Source organism: Typopeltis vanoorti, chromosome 10, assembly GCF_054136105.1.
Source record: "Typopeltis vanoorti isolate ZY-2024b chromosome 10, IOZ_Tvanoo_1.0, whole genome shotgun sequence".
NCBI lineage: Eukaryota > Metazoa > Arthropoda > Arachnida > Uropygi > Thelyphonidae > Typopeltis > Typopeltis vanoorti.
In genome coordinates this window covers 35,300,548-35,323,139 of record NC_143558.1, presented here as the reverse complement: position 1 = coordinate 35,323,139, position 22,592 = coordinate 35,300,548, and positions in this window count along the sequence as shown.

The following is a 22,592-nucleotide window of genomic DNA, read 5'->3' as shown; positions in this document are numbered from 1 at the left end:
TTCACCACACAAAGCACACAGCTGAATTTGAATTTTTTTCTCTTGATTTAATTATAATGACGATTTTTTTGTGATACTCAAAACGAAATATCTGTTAAATGTTTTGATTGATTAAATATTAAAACTTTTCATTGTGATCGTGTGTTTCTTAAGCTAAATTTATAGCATAATTTAAACTAGAATATCAAGTAGGAGGAAAGGATTAACAAGAAATCGCAAATCACAACAAATAACCACTTCGGTATGAAGACATAGAAGCATCTTCAAACACGACATATTCCACCATGCCAGAATTTTCGCATTTCGCATAGACTTTTATTTTAGTTAATCGCTATTATAAACAGGCTTGAGTTTTCTGCAATGGCTGTGTATATAGATACACTTTTTTTTTTCATATACATTGTGTAGAATCTAATCAAAGCACTATATGAAAAAAAATGATAAAAACGAAGAAGAATTATAGCATGTTAGATTAGGTTATGAATATATTTAAAACTGGGATTATACTGAATATATAAAGTACTGTAGTATATTACTATACAGTACTAAAGTACTGTAGTAAAAAAATTTAAAAAATGATACATGGATTCTGCATTAATCTTTCTTCGACAAGAAAATAACAATAAAAAAAAACATCAGGAGGAGAATTCCAAGTTAATGAAAATCAAATGAAGCAAATTTCTCCACCTACGCTGAAACAACAGAAAATAAATAAGTTAAGGAGACGAGTGGACGAAGAAATTTGAAACTTGACAGTGATATATCATCTTGTCAGCAATGTTATGCATGACTGCACGTAAAGAGATAAATAATATAAACGTACAGGAGAAAAATTACATCATATCATATTGATTTCAGTGGATGTTACACATTTCATTCGGTTTAGAACAAAAAATAAATAAAGTCGCAAAACTAGGGAACTGATTATGAAACAAATGTTGAAAAAAGAAGAAGTAATAATTGGGGAAATATTCAGAAATGGATCTATTAACATACTCTACCTGCCTGCCTGGCAGCAGAACTACTAAACATGGCGGAATAGTTCTCTAATTTCTTTTAGAATCCTCCCAGTGTATATTCAACATGATTGAACAAAAAGCTGCTAAAGCATTTAGCAGAAACTATGCTAACCCACACTATGATATTGAAATATGGCATTACATGAATAAGTAATGGCTAACCCATCTGATTAACAGTAGGACGAGTTGCAATGCAACTAGTCATATTATCAATAGAATAGAAAACGCCCAAGAAAAGGGAAATAAAGACTGAAAAAAAAAGCGGAATGGGGGAAACGAATATGTTTTAAACGCATATCGTTTCTCCTAGCGAAAAATATCGATTAAGTTTGAATGGTAGTAGCAATATCGAAACTACTGACAATGGTCATATTGCCAATACGATGATCATTCGAAAGTTCTGCACATCGCGCATGCGTAGATAGGATAATGTAATACTTTCTACCTTAACGTCAGTTGTAAGCCAGTCTCTGAGTAAAAACGTGTTTCTGTTTCTCGTTTTGTGAAATAAGACTTCAAAATGGAGAAAGAACCTGATTCTAGTAGGATTTCGTGCAATGGCGCTCATTGTACGACATGGCAGTGAAGCATTTCCCGCGGAAATGCTTCACTTCCAGAGTGACGAAGTTTCTTCTACAGCAGTGTTTCTCAAACTTCAGATATCCGCGTACCCCTTCTTAAATTTTCATTATTACCAAGTACCCCCTAATTAATTAATTAAAAATAAATAACTAAATTAATTAAAAAGTACTTAAATAAAATTAATACATTAATTTAAAATATTCATTAAAATTAAATATCTATTTTATTTAAATTTATTTATGTTCATGTAAACAAAAATTATTTATTTTTAAATTTTGGTTCTCTAGAGATGTCATACGACACACTCATCAATTTCATTTGATCCAGATGCAATATCAACGTTTTCTTGTTGCATACAGCTACTTGTAGTATTTGCTATATGGCTCTCTTTTGGGGGTTTTATAAATCCAATCGTTTTATAAATTCAATCAATTAAATCCAATAAAACCAATGACCCATACGTAACAATTTTAAAGCAAAAAAAAAAAAAAAATTCTGTATTTACTCGAATATAACTCTAAATTTTTTTCCCAAAATTAAAGCTAAAAAATTGTGTTGCGAGATACGTGCAGGAATTTTTGGAAATTAAAGTTTTCAAAAACTAAAATATAAAGAGCCAATAGGCTTCATTTCGGCGATCTAAACATAATTCAAATTAAGGGGATATTAAATCCCACATTGTTTTAAAACCGAATAAGAAACTCAAAGATTGGAATCAGAGAGTTTCATGCCGAATATAGTATAATAAACTATAAAAGTATCGGCGGCCACTAGCGTGAGCTAATGCAAGTAGTCCTAGTACGTAGTACAATCTCAGGCAACTCGTTGCAAAGGTGGAGAAAGTTCTGATCGCTAATCTTGGTATTTTCCATAATGTAAAAACACATTTCCTAGGAAATGTATGCTGTTATTACATTATGGTGGGAGGTCACTACCCAGACCGGTTTCAGCCTTTTTTGAGGCTTCATCAGTGAGTAGCTAGACCAAATAGATACCAAAGGATGAAACTCTCTGATTCCAATCTTTGAGTTTCTTATTCGGTTTTAAAACAATGTGGGATTTAATATCCCCTTAATTTGAATAATGTTTATATCGCCGAAATGAAGCCTATTGGCTCTTTATATTTTAGTAACTTAATGGTTGCACCTGTTTGACAACTCGTATAGCAGAGTATATAAGTTCTTTTCGCTATACCCTTTGGTAATAGGTCTAGCTACTCACTGATGAAGCCTCAAAAAAGGCTGAAATCGGTCTGGGAAGTGACCTCCCACCATAATGTAATAACAGCTTACCAAGAAGCTCCTACTCGCTATCACTACTTTTGACATAGAACAGTTTCTTTGTGTGCATAGTCAAAGTCATCTACCCAAATAGCGTCATCTTCTTTCTCATTATTTCAAGCAAAAATTACCAGTAATTTACAAGACTTGAGATGTAGAGCAGCGAAGAACTGCATATGATTGGTGCGGTATTAACAAAAGATCGCGCGAACCAAAGACAAATTAGCATTTCAGCAGTTGAGTTGAATTGCTAATTCCCTTCAACCGAATTCCATAATATCTGAAACACATTCACTATATATTTCTTAGTTTTAACACGGTAACGACGGGGGGGGGGTCAAACATATGTTCCACCGGCAACATATGGTTTTGCTTGGTCTACACAGCCGTTTCTGTTGGAGAGGGGATGTGATTCATTAGTTAGTGCCGTTTTATCCTGGTTGTTTCTAATTGCACTGTTTGTTGAAAAATATAATGACTCCTTTAATTATGCATAGCCGAAAATTGCCACGTACCCCCTAACGACCTTTCGCGTACCCCCGGGGGTACGCATACCACACTTTGAGAAACACTGTTCTACGTTGGACAGAATGGAGATCATACTGAAGCTCTGTAAATGTTTGATTTAACAACTAGATATTGTGCAGAATTTTTGGAATGATCCTCGTATATCAGTATCAAGCACTTCAAGAAAAACTGCCTATCCGTGCCAGAGATCGACTAACTCGGGAACCGATCAAAAAAAAAAAAAAAAAAGCTTAGAAAAGGTTCCTGTAGTCAGCGAGTAGAATCGAACTAATTATGGTCTTTCTTTGGGCGGCCTATCACTCTGGATGCAAACATCATTTCCACAGCGCTACACAGGCCCTGTTTTAAAATTTATCATAGCGTATTTCCAGACTGTCCTTCTGATTTTTAACTGCCGTTTTAATGCTCAAGGTGTGTATTTTTGGACTGCTTATTTGTATTTTCAGACAATTTTTTTTTCGAGATGGCAGCCACCTGCTTTAGGTATTCTGAGTACTTTTTCCTCATATTGTACACTTCCCTGCATACCTATAGGTTGAATCCACAAGTCTGATTTTTGTGTTTTCTCTTTATACATTTAGTGGAATACTCATGTCCCGAATCACCTTAGACTGAAGAGCGTTCCTGCTATGAAAAAAATTGCAAAAAATTTAAAACGACTGAATTTGAAACCTAAAAATGTTACATGGAGAGGACCAAATAAAAATTTGAAATTGTTATGGGGAAAAAGGCAGTTATAGGTAGTTATAGAGTAAAATTGGTCACATTCTGTTATTTTCATACACTCAGCCAATACAGTCTTTTTTGAAAACTAAGAAATCCGCTTTTTTGTGGAGTGGAAGGCATTTAGTACATCCTCCTATAAACTTTTTTCAGGATATTGATCGGTGTGCCATATGACAATAGCAAATATACCAAATAGTAGCGTAAAAAATCTATTATTTTATATAATAAGATATTATAATAAAATTTTTTATCTAGCTAAAAAAAACTGGTTAAAATGGAACAAAGTTTTATAAGCGCTTTGAAGTGTTCAAATACTAGCAATATGAAATTACATTGGCCACAAGTTAGTGATATAAAAATTAAAAAAAACTTATATTTTAATATTTTATTCTGTTTTTTACATTAATAACTCTCAATCCATACTACTCACGAGGTTCTTACAAAATTGTCTTGATAAGTTGATGTACTAAATACACTGAAACATGCAACAAAAAATTGCCATTTTCTTCGTTTTCAAAAGGCTGTCTAGACTGAAGGGATGAAAATAGAATGGAATCAGTTTTACTTTATTGCCAGCGACCTATCAAGAGCATCTTTAATAAAAATTTCAAAATTTGGTTTCCTCTACATCGCTTTTTTTTTACTTCAAATTACTTATTCCACTACACGTATACATAAAAACACACAAAACATCAGACGTGTGGATTCATCTAGGACCCAGAGGGTATAAAAGAACATTCGGAATACCTAAAGCTGGCGGCTGCCATTTTGTAAAAAAAAAAAAAAAATACTTTGTTCAAAAAATGCAAATAAATCAAAAAGTACACATCCTGGGCATTAAATGGTAGTAAAAAAAATCAGAAATTGGTGTCAGTATGAAAATAAGTTGTGATTATCTTTAAACTCTACAAATGTGAAAAGTCTGTACATCCATCATCCTGTTAAAAATGGCCTCCATAATTCACAGGATGCTTAGAAGAAAAAACAAAAAAAATCTTTCGAATATCTAAATAATAGGGTGATAAAATAACTCTCCGATTTCATCAAAGTTAAAAATTATGCACAGCTTCAGCCCCCTGATGATTTGGAATGATCGCTAATTCAAAAAAAAACAAAAAAAAAAACGAATTTCCGAGGGAGATGGTGGTACCTTTCTACATGCAAATGAGATCAGCTGACCATCAACAGAAAAGTTCTATAAACAAGAGCTCGGAATCAGCAAGGCAGCAATGTTTTTTATTTATTTATTTATTTCGTGGATTACTTTCCGCTTTGTTTATTGCTGTCCATATTTCCTTGCCCTTAGCACATATGATTTCTATCAAGTGTACGGGCAAATACCAGAATCCAGGCTGGATTAAGAGTCTTCCTCCCCCAGACTGAAAGTACTGAACTTAAAATTTCGTTCTTAATATTCAATTTACCTTATTTCAGTACTGAGAATAATCTTACAGAAACTTGAAGGCAGTGGGTTTAGTTTCTGGCGAAACTATTCAGGTCCAAAATCCTACATTGGATACTGACTCCATTGTGCGTGCCGGTCAGGTGTCAATAATGACAAACTTCATTTCATTTGTGACTCTTTCCCCTTTCATAATCTTATAACTAACCTAACCAACTGCAGTAGTACAGGATGTATATGCGAATGCTTTGTGAGTAGACTGCAGATGATAAGCATCTTGTGCAAAGGTCATTCTCTTATCGTCGCAACAACCAAAGTTGTAGCATATGCAACAGGTGCTATTCGATACATGCGGAAGTCCAAATTAACCACCAACAGACCTGGTTACAGGAACTATCTAACGTGTTAAGGTTAGTGCCACAGTACAAGAGATCTCGTGTTGATCTTAATTCGGCATTGCAGTTAATCCCACAGATGTTCGTCCTCTATTCTACAGTGCCAAGGCATCGGTGTTATCTCTGATGTTTTTCATTCTTGGTTTCTATACTAATAAACTTCTATATTAATAAGAAATCATTTCCCATGTCAAATCAGGATATTTGCGATTTCGTTCAGGATCTCTCTGGAGAACTGAAAGGCACATATCAGCACTGCATTTATATACTTCGTTTGGAGTAAAATGTTGTTTGATTTTTCTAATTTAGAGCCACACTACCACCACTACTTGGGAGAAGAAGGAGCACTGAACCGCTGTGTCAAAGATGTTCCATTCATTTGAAACCCCTTCTGTTTTCTATAATACTTAGCATATCTACCCTATATATATAAAATGATAAGCCTTTTTTATGTAACGTTTTTGTGTCACGTTTTTGTCAAGTTATTTGAAACGTTTTGAAACTCAGGGGCTACCCTGAGTGTCGAGTCATCAGAATTCAAGGAGAACCGGCCTACCAGTCCGGAACTCGGGGAGTTGGGCGCCGTAGTCGCCAGGGGGCGGAGCTCCCCTTTTGAAGACTCGACACTCCGGGGCTATCCTGAGTGTCGAGTCTTCGAAATTCGAGTCATCAGAATTCAAGGAGAACCAGCCTACCAGTCCGGAACACGGGGGGTTGGGCGCCGTAGGCGCCAGGGGGCGGAGTCCCCCCTAGTACGTATATAAAATGACAAGCATAGAAAGTCTCTCTCTCTCTCTCACACACACACACACATAGTTATTTCCATTTCCTTAGTTTATCAATTTTTCCATTTTTATATGTAATGCTCTATCAATTCAATTACTTTCAGCTATCAATATCACAATATACAAACAAAGGACAACACCACAGCATAGTGTACCGTTCAAAATTCCTTAAGTGAAAAAAAATTCTTCAAAATATTTTATCTGACATTGCTCATTCCAAACATCAAAATTATTAAAACTATAACTTTATTTACATAATAATGTAAGTAAAACTAGACGTTAAAGGCGACAGGTGATCCTTACACTGGAAAGATGAAGCCGGAAATTCTGGCATTTGTAAATTATAGATCAATATCATAAACAACGCTATGAATTATTCAATCTGCAATTAGAAAACTACACAGAAAAGAAAACAAAAGACATTTATTGATGATATCTTTCGGACGATAGTTGAACACTGATCATTACAAGCAAGCAGAAGTTGTTGTTGCCATGGAAACAGGTCATGTCCGTCTTAGTTAACAACAAAGAAAAGAAAGTACTGATGTATACGAGTACAACAGAGAAAATATTTTCCGCATGGAATTATTAGCTGCAATTTCTTTACGACTTAAGGAAGAAATATGCTTATAACCTTCAATCGGTCGTTATCACAATAATTAACCGTTCCTTCAGTACTTAAAACTTGAAACTCTTATGAGAAAGCCATAGATAAATTAATTCATTAAGGATTTTTGCAAATGAAAAATTCAATTCTCTTATTATGCAGAAGTTCTTCGGTAGATGACCTCTTAGAATTAAAAATCTTTCATTTTCAGCAAAAACTTCAATCAGCCAGAGTGCAAGTGAGAGAATCAAGAGAGAGAGAGAGGAAAGAGCAGGTGAGCAAGAACACTCGTTGCCATAGCGACAGTGACCTCATCCGCAGTTAAGAGAAACGCAACAAGTCTGTTTGCTCTGTAGCCCCAAGGTATAAGTAAACAGTGACACGCTCAGAAACTGAGTGGAATCGCAGGTGTTCGTCAGTTAGCGTCCTGCAGGCGGGCAGGTGAGTCAACGTCTCCTTCTGCTCTCCTCTCTGCTGATAGTGTAGTCCGGATGAAGTAAAAAGGTGCGTTTAGTATGTAAACTTGGGTGAAGTACATGTACGTATACCTAAGGTAGCCTAATATATGGTATGTGTATGTGTTTGTCTGAGTCTGTGAGTAAAGCAATTAGTGTAAATATATAAGCTAAATTCAATTAATTTGTCCAATTAATACATATTTCCTACAGCTAATTTACAGTTTTTGTTCGGGATTAGAATTCCTAGTATTTCTTCTTATTGTAGTATTTTAATGTTAACCTTAAGTCCTATCTATAACTGTTTTTGAATTAAAATAAAATGGAAATAACAACAATTTGAAGGATTGTGTCAAGGTTAAATTATCGATTAAATGCAGTGGTATATTCGCTTACTAAAATAGTAATGTTCAACAGATTACAAATTAATTAGTTTACAAAATCTATTTTAGCTTAATAAAAATAATAAACTTTACTAAGCGTGTTTGTTTGTGTGTTTGCGCGCGCGCAAAAAATATAAATGGTTCGTGTTAACAATAAAATTCCTTTCTTGGAAAGAGAAAGCAGGCAAAATAATGAAAAAAAAAAAGTTTCCGTAAGAGGGCATTAAGTGTCTGCATGTATAGCCTTTCGTTTGTATTTTAACAGGAACTTCCTGCAATTCTGCCACACAGTTATGTTTTAATACCTATCTGGCACTGTTCCACAGCGTAGCTTTCGTAAAGGTAATATATTATATTTGAAGGTTTGCATTCTTTATCTTTATATTTCGTAATGAATTGATATTTTCGAATTGATTTTGAAACTATACATTATTTCTCTTTAGCATTGTTCTTGTGAATTACATCGATCTCTATAATTTAAAAAAAAAAAGTCAGAATTTGCAGGTTTACGTGGCTAAATAGTTTTAACAAAGTGAATAGGGATAAAATTATTTCCTCGCAGTGGCTTATCTAAAATAAACAAAACTGATAACTGAACATAATTTGGTATTTTTACATTCCTCTTTTGAAATCAACTTATCTTTAAAAATGAGAAAATTGAAAGAGTGCATATTAGGGTTTTGTTTCTTTGTTTGTCTATGATATGCGAATTTTCTTACATTTTTGGGAAATATGGAGACAGGCTAACGTTCTAAATTAGTAGATAATAAATTATGCTTATATGGTTGCATGGTATGCTGTGCAGTGTTCTTAATTAAAACGCTGTGTATAGCAGCGGTTCTTAAACTGTGGAGTATACAATTACTGAAAATAATCCTAGATTTTAGGTATCCACATGTCTCAAAATTCTTCTGCAGTTGTAGTTAATTTTCACTTTTAGAAGCTAGACCTTGAGATTTTTTATAATTTGTTTCATGATCAATGAAAAGACTAGAAGAAGAAGTAGGTCAAATCAAGACGCATAATAGTTGAAATGTATTCTCAAGCAAAATAATAGCAAAACTTTTTTTTTTCAGTTATTTTTAATGGTTAGAAATAAATTACCAAGAATCAATTGTAAGAATAAAGAAATAGAGTTAAAAGAGCAATAATGAAAATCTTATAAAATTAACTGTTGGTGAGAATTTAGATTCATCTAAAAATAATTTGATGAAGAATATTCAGCTGAATTAGAGCCAATTATATTATAAAGGTCGTTAATCCATACTTCCAACAGTAATGTAATATCAGATTAGTCTTGGAAATAATAAGATCCAGAATAGTTTTTAGTGGCTATGAGAATTGACAAATACTTAATTTGATCATTACCTTATTAATATCATTTATTTCAATTTTACTATACATGTATATTTCAAAGTTTAAATTATTATTTAAAAATCATAAGCTTCTTTTTACTGTTTAACAAAAAAAAAAAAAAAAAAAAAACGGTATTCATTTCATCACTTCTGGATTCGCTAATTAACGAAAGTTTCTAAGCGCTCCTTTCCATTTTATTTGATTTTTTTCTCATCATAATTCGTGGTTGTTGCTTCGTGTTATAGAGCACTATTTCTCCTGATCACACCACGAAATGCCATACTATACTAACTTAAAATATAACTGTATGAAGTATGGACATCCCTTTTAAGCAGCCATAATATATACAAATCATTTTAAATCACAGTTAAAATATCATAAAACTTTTAGGCGTATGCATTTATATAAGTATTGTGTCTAAAAAAAAACAGTTAAGAAACGAAAAGGAACCACTAATATTTTTCTTGGACAGCTGGAAGTAGTTCTTTGGAGACATTACATGAGGATAATATGACTTGTTTCAGAGAAAAGCAGATCGAATGCAAGAAGACGGCAAAAGAATGTCAACTAGTAGCTATTCGCGTTATATCACGCTTATAGGTAACTGAAAAAATAATGGCAGTCAGTTCAGGACGCCATGAAAATACATATAGAACAAAGCATAGGCAGAAGGAGAACGTCTATACAAAAGTAGTGTGTGTGTCTGTGAGAAAGGATTTATCAATTAAGTAAAAAAATCCTAGTCTGTGAATAGTATCCAAAAATTATACGAAAAATTTTGGTAAGGCGATTTTAACATTTATATAGTCATAGCAACATCTGAAGTATACCAAGTTTTTCTAGAGACTGAGGTGGCTACATATGATGTGTTTATGCCCAAGAAAGACTCAGAGATGTATGTCAGCTCATGAATATAATTTTCATTTTGTCCTAGAGAACTGGGATTATCAGGATAAGGGGAAGTAAAGCGACAGTGATACTGAGATCAGTAAATGTAAAAGAAGAAAATAAATATCTTGTTATCGCTATAAATGAACCTCTGAAAGCTTTCAGGTTTGAACCCCCCCCCTCCGTGGCCATCAAGGTAACAGAAAATTGCGATACTTCGAATTATACACGTTACACTATATTGTACGAACAATATTCATTTTAATCGTACAATTAAATTTACCAAATAATTATACTTGAACCGTATATGGAGTATGAACATCTCTTCTAAGCAGCCACAACTAAGGCATAATATAAAAATTCATTTTAAATATCATAAATATTTTAAACATATGTATTTTATATAAGTATATATGTGTCCATGTTTTAATGCTATGATCATTAAGGTAACAGAAAAATTGCGATGCCCCGAATTATACACATTACACTACATTGTGCAAACAATATTAATTTTAGTCGTGCAGTTAAATTTACCAAATAATTATACTTGAATGAATTAACTATACTTGAAAACTGTTTCTCCTAATCTTATTTCAAATTGGGTTTGTTTACTAATTTTCTGTGAACTTTTGAGCTATGAGTAGATGCCGCCTTAGATTAGTTTTTAGCTTGGAATATTTAAAATTAAAAAAAACAACAACACAATAGTTATCTGATATAGATGGGCGCCTGTACGCCTCCAGTTATTTTTTTCTTTTCTTATTGTTATCTTATTATTATTCTTTTATTTTTAACCTAGATTTTTATTTTTATTTATTAGTTGATTTTATTTATTTATTGTATTTATTTTGGAATGCGAAGATGCAAAACATATAAATGCAATAATGGAAACAGATCTATAATTTGTGTTCGCTCTCTCCCCCCCTGGAAACCTACACTGGGCCATTAAAATAAATAACTTGATGTATTTATTGTAATGATATTTCGCCATACCCGAACATAACCTCAGCTATAGCGGAGTTTTGCTGGATATTCTCAGTCCGGTATAAATGAAGCTCAGTTTATCTTGAAGGGTTTGGAAGATAACCTACAAAAGGTTATACTCGTAAACCTATCGTACGTTTAGTCATTTAGTACCGTGAATGGACTGAGAGTTACATAATTCTGTAACTTTGCGCTTTAAATTAAGAAAAAAAAAAAAAAAACGGAACTTTTTCCTGCCACCTCATGGTGATGGACTCACATCGGGAGAAGAAAGAAAATCATCTGCCACGTAAAAAGTTACTCTTTTAAGTCAGTAGTCTCAAATTCGCAGCTAGCCATTCTTTTCAGTTTCATTTTTCATTTCTAAATGTCCTTAATTCCACGATATATCGGGGGAGGTTTCCAGTGCGACCCTCAAACACTTGAAAAGTTCGAAATATGGTCCAATACCTATCTGAACGACAACAACAATCCTGTTTTAGGTAGTTATTTTTTTATCATATGCAACAGGAAATGCAAGAAGATTATTCCTAACTTTAGGATAGAATATGCAGGACAACATACAAATAGGGCAAACAAAATTTGACCTGGCTCTCTTCAAATTAGCATCTTTAACCATGAATTTATCGACCAAATTAAATTATTCAGAGCACAAATAAAAAAAAAAAGTTTTTTCAGAATATTCTTTGCTTATCATGAAAGTGGTATCATCATACAAAATGATACCTGAACAATAGTTTGGAAGAAGAAGAACTTGTAAGATTAAAACCATTAACTTTCGTCAAGTACATTTTTAACGTATGAACATTTTATAAAGAAACAGCAATCAAGATGTTTAACATCTCTTGCTACATACAAAATGTAATAAACATGGAAAATATAAAAATAATTATAATTTCAAGATTTATAAATAAATGTTTAATTAATCCTGCCAGTTCTCACATTTTTAGTTATTGTAATGAATAATGAAACCCTGCTTTCCTTGCTTGCCATCTAATGTGATATATAATGAAAAACCACATTATCAGAGTGGATTGCATTTTACTGTAATAGTATTCTATCCTAACACATTTTTAGAATAAGTACGGAACATGTTTTATTGTATTTAATTTTTTGGCTTTATCTCGGATGTCAAAGTTTCTTAGACTTTTTTTTATTTGGCTCCCACCAACGAGAGGTTTATTTGTAAACCTATAATAGTACATACGTACCGTGGGTGGATAATATGAAATCATATTGATTTTATGTTTTTCTCTCTTTTTTTTATTTTTATTCATTTTTAGCTATTTCAGAAACCCTGATCTAGAGACCAAACATGGAACTTTTTCAAGCTACTTCAGGCTTCCAATAAGCGAGGTGGTGGTGTCAGACCGGGCTATGAAATTCATCTCCCACCTAAGGCTACAAATGCTACAAAAACTAATAGTAATTTTCCAGCTGTTACATTTTGTAACCGTATTTTTAAGCTATTGAAAAATGTTAAATATTTTCGCATATGGAATCTTTTAAACTGGCTATATAAGTTAAGCAAATAAGGTTAAATGCAAAAACTTTTCTCATTCGTTGATTATTGCATCATAATATGTTCGATGTATTTGAGATCGATACCGCTACGATAGCTTCAATAAATACTGAAAGTTTTGAAGCTGAATTCGGTTGCTTAAAGGAGAATTGGGACAGAGCTACGACATTGACATGTGTGTTTATTCCTAAACATGTAATAGGAATCTATGCCATTTCATCAAATTCTATGAGAAGGGAGTCACGCAAAGTCAAAATGTAAGGAAGAATTTGAGGTTAGAAGTGGCTATTAAGAGGAATACTTTGTAGACAAGCCTTTCTCGTTTTAACTTTAAGGGTCACATACTACAGTGTAATCAAACACCAGAGTTCAATAGGTTAACCTTTCTGAAGCACGGAACAAATAAATAATGTAAGTAGGGAATGTCAATTCCGATTTAAAGATCTCCACTGCACAGTGCTTGCTTGTTTTTTCAGTTTCTTCTACCATTTAGGAGGGAGAACAATTCCAGAAGATAAATAAATAAAAAGAAATTAATAAAAGTAAAATAATCATGATGACTCATCCTACAGTTGTCCAGAGATAGTCTCATTATTTTTACCAAAAATTTTCCGTCCATTCGCAATTCAACTTTCAAGCACAACATACGTACTTTGTCCATTTCAAAAAAGACTAAGGAACAATTATTTTATCGGTACGAGTTAGATTTGCAATTCGCACAAATATTAAAAATACACAGTGCGCGACATTTGCTGCATTATATTTGTTAAACAGTTACTTTTTTATAGCCATAATACTGTTCTTGTAAATAATTGCAAAATAATTAAATATCCAAAATTCTAAAATCCTTGTTGTATTTATTTTCTCTCTCTCTCTCTCTCTCTCTCTCCTTATTCTACTCAAACCTTCGAAAAATATCCATACTATTTCTCTTCTGTACACCAGGCTCTGCAAATTAATTCTCTTGATGTATCCTCATAATTCAGGTATTATATTTGTTATTCACTGATAAACTATTTCCAACGTTTCCTCATCCCTGCCCGCAAAAATAGTGGAATGTATCCTCTAAGGAATGCGATTTAGGTAGGTGTACAACCGAAAATCACGAATTTTACAATTTTGGCCTAATTTGCGGCTCTTAAAAGTAATTTTTAATCATTAATTTTGCCATACCCTAAATTTAAAAAAAAAATAGACTTCTTAGAGAAACTGACTAAGTTACTGCTTTCACAAGTATGAGATTTAAGTAGATTTAAGTAATTATGTAGATGAAGTTTCCAGGAAATTTTTAAAGGACCTTTCGTAAGCAAGGACATTTAAACATTCGCATATAATAACTGGTTGTTACATACAGAGATGAGATTTCATTTTCATAGCAATACTGAAAGCGCCGAATTAAATTAGTAGTTACTGGCTAGGGATTTTCGCTTCTACTGCATATTGTACGCATTGACTTTGAACTTTTGCTGTGCAAGTGAAATACTGTTACTTGCAAAATCAATGGTAAGGCGCTGCAAATTATGCAAGTACAATATACTGCAAAATTGCAGTTTTGGATATGTTATACTAAAATAACAAAAAAATAAAAAAGGGGGAAAGTGTTATTGCAGTCTTCTTAGTATACAAAACGTGCCTAATTGAGAGCCTGGTGGGTCGACCGGACAAAGTCTCGGCTCTCTCACAGGCTGCGGGTTCCAATCCCACTATGGCATGGATGTTTGTTAAAGTCTAAATTTACGTGGTAGATGACTTTCGTCGAACGGTGTGTGACTACTACTCTGCTTATTGGAAGTGCTTATTAAAGTCGCTTGAAAAGGTATCATATTTTTGGTCTCTAGATGTATTCCTGAATTAAACTTTAGCGTATGCATGATACTATAAGACACAGTTGGGTGATAAGACACATTTAATCATAAAATCATAAGATACATTTTATTTTTCTCATTATTGTTTTACATGACTAGCAAAATATTAATATATTATACGTTTATCAAATATCTGAACAGTTTATTCAACGTCGTTTGTCTTTATTTAATGTGGTATATATTTTTCTATCCTGGAGAATATGAATAGCAACTTTAACATTCTTATGTGGATATCTCATATAATACGTATCTGTGTTTTCAAATACCATGTCTATACCATATACAAAGATTTTCGAAGTCCAGTGTTCCATTATATAGCTCTTATTTTAAGATGAGTATGACAGAGAGAGAGAGGACTTCTTAAAGACGCGATCTCCGAGGAAACCGCAATTTTATGTTTCATTTGTACTTTTACTCAGGATTTACGTGATTTTATAACACTCTTCAAACATCAAGTAAAAAGTAAGAAAACTTGCATTAGCTAATGTTGAAAGTTATTCATTTCTTGAACTTGCTATGATTTCTTCAGTATGAGGAAAAAATAAATTAAATTTCGCAATAAATATAGGCATGAACTACTATTACTACTACTGCTGCGTCCGTTGCGGGTATTCTCAGTTTCTACCTTCATTACTTTGACTTTCGTAATGAAAACAGACAATGAATAAAACTATAAAATTGTCGTATACCACGTATACTTAATTGGGCATTTTATATTTCACTTTATTAAGAGAAACATGTACCAAAAATCCTTATAGAATCCTAAGAACTAAGCCTCCAGATAAAGTAATTAACAGTATTATTTATTGTTAACTGTATACTAATTTCTCTAGATCACGTATAATAGACAAATTTATACAGTATACTCGTATATATAAACCGAAAGACCAATTTACTTCTAATGGCAGTAAATGCACTGATCCTCTTGTTCGGAAAGTTACAGAGTATCTTACTTGGACACATCGCTTCAGATATAGCTCTGTGTGATTATAATTTGAGATCTTTCTTATTAGATTTATGCGGGCTCTATTCGTTTCAGTTGTTCATCATTTACAGTCATGTTAATGATATCAGAATTTACAGAACGCCTAGCCGAGTAGATGCTGACAGATATCTATTCCTTAACATAATGAAAGCAGAGCGCTCTGAAAAGTGTTTAGAGTTATTTGCTATTGCTACTAAGTAAATAAATGACGAATGATTACTAGCAGTTTCGAATGCTATTAATTTAGGATAATCACATCGGCATCTCTTTTACCCTTGAAATGCAAAATAGCCGTGCGTTTGTATTCCAAGAATAAAAAAGGGAACAAAAAGTAAGTCATATTTGAAATACGTCTCTTTTTTTAGGTGTTGATTACTGTGAGAAGATAAATCTTCAAAACTCGAGATAATGCACCCCTAGATACTGCTTATCAAGCATGTTTCACCAGGTTTTTTATGTTGTAAGAATATTTACTTTTGCTTAGCCCTTTGGACCGAAAGCAACAGAAATAAATTGTACTAATGTGGTATACGTTTTAAACACATACACACACACACACATACATACATACATACATACATATATATATATATATATATATATATATATATATATAAATTTCCTGTCTGTCCATGGCCGTTTCTGCAATTTTTCTCGCTTTTGATGCGCTTTTCCTTGTACCGTTTTCGAGTTACTGCCCTGTTCTCAGGGTCTGGCTATAGTGTCAGTGCCACGTCAGTCCCAAGCGGTATATGGCACAAGAAACTATGGTAAGCCTCATAAATATTCTCTGCTTTCATGCCAGCTGGCATTCCCGACTGTCCCTGTATCTTCTTCTAGAATGACTCCCAAGTACACATTCAGTTACGCCATGTACTGTTCAGCCTTAATCTCTTTCGCTGTGAAATAGTTTCGTCGTTTCCGTTGCTTTATTTACAGCGGAGTATGTGTATGAGAACTCGACTCCAGCAGAATGACAGGTGGATGGTTGCATAACAATTTATCACACTTAACCAACATAAAATATGATAGCAGGCATTTTCAGTACCTGAAGTTCTCTTATGCAAAATTAACTTGAGAAGAAAAAAAAAAAACATTAGGTGCAAAACTGTTAGGTATTAGTTATGCTATTATTTTTTAAAAAAAAAATAAAGTGAGTGGTGAACAATTAGCTATTTTCGATAAATGTTGAGATGCCCTTTGATTCCATAAAATATAAAGTAGCTATATAAAGAACTGAAATTAAATAATTATTATACAATTTTTGAGTGGCAATTTTAGAATACATTAAAAGTTTAAAAAGCTGGTGGGGGGGATTTCCGTAGTAACTTAGATAAGTTATGGAGCTCAAGTTATAGTCAGTAAAACATGGATCTAAATTAGAAACATTCTCCCTATTGAGAACTATAAGACACTCCGAGCGTCTTATATGTAGTTCTCAATAAGGAGAATGTTTCTAATTTAGATCCATGTTTTACTGGCTTTAAGTTGAGCTCCATAACTCTGCAAACAGTTTTATTATTTTATGTTTGTTTTGGAGATCGCGGTGTCGGGGGGGGTATTTTTTTTCTTTTTCAATTAAAAAAAAAGAATTAGAGAATAATCTTGTCATTTTATTAACCCCATCAATATAAAAATTAATGAGATTAATTTATAGCCTCCGGCAAAAAATAATATAGTGGGTTCTCACTATAGAAAACGTTGTTATGACAAATTACTGAAAGTGAGACCAAAGCACTGAAACCACAATTCTAGTTTATAGAAAAGTTTACTATAGCAAACTATCTACTATAATCAAATTCGCGGTATTCTGATTCTCACATTTCATCTGTATCTGTCATTTTTTTAAAGGTGCCTCTATCTGTAGGTTACGATTTTCAAATTTCGCTCCAAAATACAAGTCTAACTCCATAGATTAAAAAAAAAAAAAAAAAGATTTCGAGACAAGTTCTCTTACTCGTTTGTTTCCGTTCATATACTTAGATAAACGCCTTAGCGACGACTTTGGCTGGAAAGACCTGGTTGAATTCTAGTTGTCGTACAAGAGGAACATTTATAAATACAGTTCAACTAATGATGATTTAGCCTGTTTCATGCGAGTGCTAGTTTTTTTAATTTTTTTTTATATTTTTTATAGTAAATTGCATGTATTCAGTGGAAGGACACCACATGCAATTTACGAGTAAAAAGTATATTACTACCAGGCCAATACTGTACTATACTATACTATACAACCTACGAAAAGTTATATTATAGTACTGGGCGGGCTAAGAGAAGGGGTATCCGTTTTATTTATTTTTGTATATTTTTAAATAAAAAATACAAAATTTTTCTTTTGTATTTTTTACATAGTCCGGAAATGCTCTTGAAACCAAACATGCACCTTTTTCAAACCACTTTAGGCTCCAATAAAGCGGAGCGGTGGTCTCATGCCAGGAGATGAAATTCATCTCCCTCCTAAAGACAGTCACAAACATCCATGCTCACGTCGGATTCGAACCCACGACCTGCTGATTGGAGAATGGTACGTTTACCCCCCCCCCCCAGGGGGTAAACGTACAGCAACCGAGACGGGTTGCTGTAAAAATGTTACACTCCCGTATGGGATGCATGACCGATATACGCTAAGAAGCAAACGCCTTAAGGAATTTTCTACCACAAAGACTTAAAATCTGAAATAAGATTTCTTATTACACTACCTGATGTGCCTTATTATATTTATTTATTTTATGTTAACTTCGTACTGAAGCCAGAATTACCTACCCTATACAATGCAAACGCCTTAAAGAATTTTCTATGGGACCGAAAGATCTCAGACAGCTGGATGTATAAAGCAATAAGACATTCCCTCCACTGCCTTGATGTGTCTTCTAAAGAATTTATTTAAGAAATGTTGAATGGGGAGAAACTACAACCTGGGGATTGCTATGAAGTAGGCGATAAATTCTGGATAGAAATCATGCTTGGTAAACAAATTCTCTCCAAAAATTCACGTAAAAAATAAAAAGATGAAGTACATTATTCTTTTTTGTTTGAGAATATCGTCTTTGTTTTATTTTATGCTGATTTTTTAGTCACGTGATGAAAAACTTGTGTACACAGTTCAAAAGCATTTTGTTATACTGTAGTATATTTATTTTCATAATAAAAGATATGCTAAAACATCACATAATTTGACAAAAATGCATATTATGCGTGGGATTCGTGAAAAATCCTAAGGTAATTCCTAACCCCCTAAAATATGGATATTTTTTAAATCAAGATTTGAAAAATCAGTATTTTAGACATGCAAGCACCACACGTTAGTATGGACTCAGAAAAATTTCAATGTTGTACATATATATATATTTTTTAATTATACAACTTGGCAATACAAACTTTTTCCCGAAATAGTTAATATCAAAGGCTATGAAAGGATTTACTAAAATCCAGATAAATAATAATGATTTGTTTGGATTTCAGCAAAGCCTTTTACAGCATTCCACATCAGTACCTGCTTATTAAAATGTATCAAATAGGTATTAATGATGATCATCAACTGAGATGGGTGGGGAACCGGTTGACTGATAGACTAGGAGAAGCGGTATTTAGACGCGAGTGTTCGAAGAATCAAGTTATTAGGAGCGGACTACTACGCGATACTGTGTCAGGAGAGTTGCTGTTGTTGTTGTTTAATATATTCATAAATAATAGGTTCAAATATTAAGAGTAGAATTTCTATCTCTGCTTCAGGGTAATCAATTGTTCAAATGACCTCAATTCTTTACGGAATCTTAAAACATTGGAAGAGGAGACAGATAGTGAATTTAAAGCTTGATGTGAACAAATGAAAGTATATTCGGTTCGGAAAGAAGATAATGATATATACTGAATGGCCATGTATTGCAAAAAGTCGATGATTATAAAGATTTGGATGTTTGATCGGTAGGGAATTTAGATTCGGGAATCATATTAGTAAAACAACTAGTAATTCTCAGCAGATTGTGGGATTAATTAAAAGAAGTTTCATCTGTAGGAGAGAGAGAGAGAGATGTAAAGATACCACTATACAAGTCCTTTTATAAGTCAGGCTAATATTAGATTGTGGCTTCCAGTTTTACTCACCAAGATTTTCAAGAAACTTGAAGGTATTCAGATATGATTGACTACGTTGTGTAGAGTGTTTATATCATGATAATTATGAGAATAAAATGGCTAGTTGCACTTTGAGGAATTTATCTACAAGGAAATAATCTTAGGAGAGGAGATAATCCCCTGAAAGTTTGTAGGTTAATTGAGAATATAATAAAAATAGATACTACAAGGAGCTTACTGCAATTAACTAAACCAGGCTCGTCTAGATGACATAATAAAAATCTAGTGATGAAGAAGAAGAAGAGAGAACAAATATATAAAGTTCATTTTTTACTGTTTCCGTAGAAAAATATGTGGAATAGCCTTCATCAAGAGGTTACAAAATTACAGCAACCTATTCATGTTACTCAGAATACAAATACAATCGGTACTCATTCATAATTTAGTATAGCTGTTGGATGATAATCTCTTCTATTTTCCCATCTGGATGGACGAAAGTTTTTGATATCTATAATAAAAATTTCGATCGCCGTCTTCCTCGATATTCAACAACTTTTTTTGAGAATGTCATATAAAGTCCTTAACCAGCTTTAAAAATTTCAGTTGGATTCTTGACAAGTGATTGATAACTCGCGTTTCAGATATGCAATTTTTTTAATCCTTAATTGGAGACCGAAAGCAAGGGAAACTACCTTCTTCTGTCGAAGTTACACAGAAAGCTATCAACTCCTGAAGGCTACTTATAATCCCTTCCCCACTTATTGTACCCATCGCTTTTAGCTTGCGAAATGGCAGCAGACAGTCACTTGTTTCCCACTAGCAAAAATTTTGCTACTAAGGATTTCTCTTTAAACCTTCAGAGATTTTTAAAAATAATAATAATAATATTAAAAAAAACTATTGATAGGCGTGGTGAATTATATCTTAACTTAGTATTTCTCGAATGGTATTCAGTGATAGGCATTCTTCTCGAATTTGACTGTTCAAGCATGAGACAACATATTGTGGATTTTTATTTCAGTAAAACATATGAGAAAAATGACTTAAATATTTTATTTTGTTTGCTGGAAAAAAAATACTTATATCAATTTTATACATTATAAAATTGATATTTTATAATATAAATAATTTAAATAATTAAATTAATTAAAATTTACATTTTTAATTAAAAACAACTTAAATAATTTAACGTCCGCGATAGAGATTTTAGATATTTTAAGGAACTACACAGATGAAAAGAGAACTTTTTCAGATGCCCGATGACTAGCCATAGGAACAACTGATGGAAACAACTCTGCTTTAATTCATAAGCATTCTAAGCTGTCATTCCACGCATGCGTATTTACAGGAAAGGCTAAAACGTTTTCATGCTGCAATATCACCTTATAATATCACGCTTGTAGATATTCAATTAATCTTGTGCTGAGTGAAATGACTACTACTTTTAGACATTCTGTTTAAATTGCTTATAAGCACTGCAACTCGTGTCATGTACTCTATCAGCAAGTAAAGTTTAAGACTTCATAAAGATAACAGAAGAATAAAACCAAAAGTTAATAGCGGGATCTGAGGAAAGTATTATGCAAACAGAATGTTTTCAAGTTTGAAGTGTTTATCAAGCAAATACAATCTTCACTAAGAGAGAAAGATGGGGGGGGGGATAATTAAGTTTTGTGCTAGCATTAACCAAAACATCTCAATCGACAAATAAGAATTTACAATTAAAACTTGCTGGAAAAAAATCACCACTATCGACCAGCGTTTTTATAAGCATACAAGTAATCAGCGCCGTGCGCAATTTGTGCTATTTAAAAAAAATGGCAAAAAATAAAAAAAACTGTCGGAAACTGAAGCGAGGAGTGAAGCATTAACCTGAAGCGTTATGCTTTCGAGTTTCCTATACTGAAGCGTTCATTTTTCTGTTCAAAAATGTGTTTTTGTTCCCGATGATACTTAATCTTATTTGCTTCAATTTTACTGTACTATACATTTGTTCAGTTTAACCAAGAAAATTGCACTTTCAGGGTTATTGTTTACATTATGGTAAGCGAAATAGTTTTAGAAGACTAGAGGTAGCTGTTGAGGAACGGTAGAGGTTTCCAGATCGTTTAGGCCAGCTGTTTAGAATTGTGTCAAATACAGTTACATGCATGCATACAATAAATCCAATAGCATTTTGCTTGCATAATAGCACTTATAAGTTAAATGTGAAAACTAAACAGCCTTACGAAAATTATAAACATTAATTCATTATTATTATGTAGAACCACAACAGTAGAGCGACGATTCGAAGCTCGTTCATCGTTAAATTGTGGTATTAGTTTCCATTGTTCTTAATTAAACTATTAGCTACGCATTTGGATAATCTTTCTGGAAGTCAATTATATCATATATTTTGCGAATATCGAGGAGAAATGTCGATTTTCAATTATATAGATTATATTAAAAGCTTAATATGTCAATCACGGAGTACCTTCTAGCACATTTTCAAGCACTTTCGTATAATGGGGATAGTATTTCTAATTTACTTGCCAGAAAGTATATTGGTGATTTCAAGTACACGTATATTTACGATTAAATTAGCTTAAATCTAGCGACGGCGATATTCCAGTGCTAGTATTTTTAAAGTCAGCTAGTTGATCATCATAGACTGCATTGAATTTTCTTCAATGCAGTCTATTATTTAATCCAGTTTTATAATCCTCCTAATCAATATCCTGTTCTTGTCCGGAGAAATAGATCAGTTTTGATTTCAT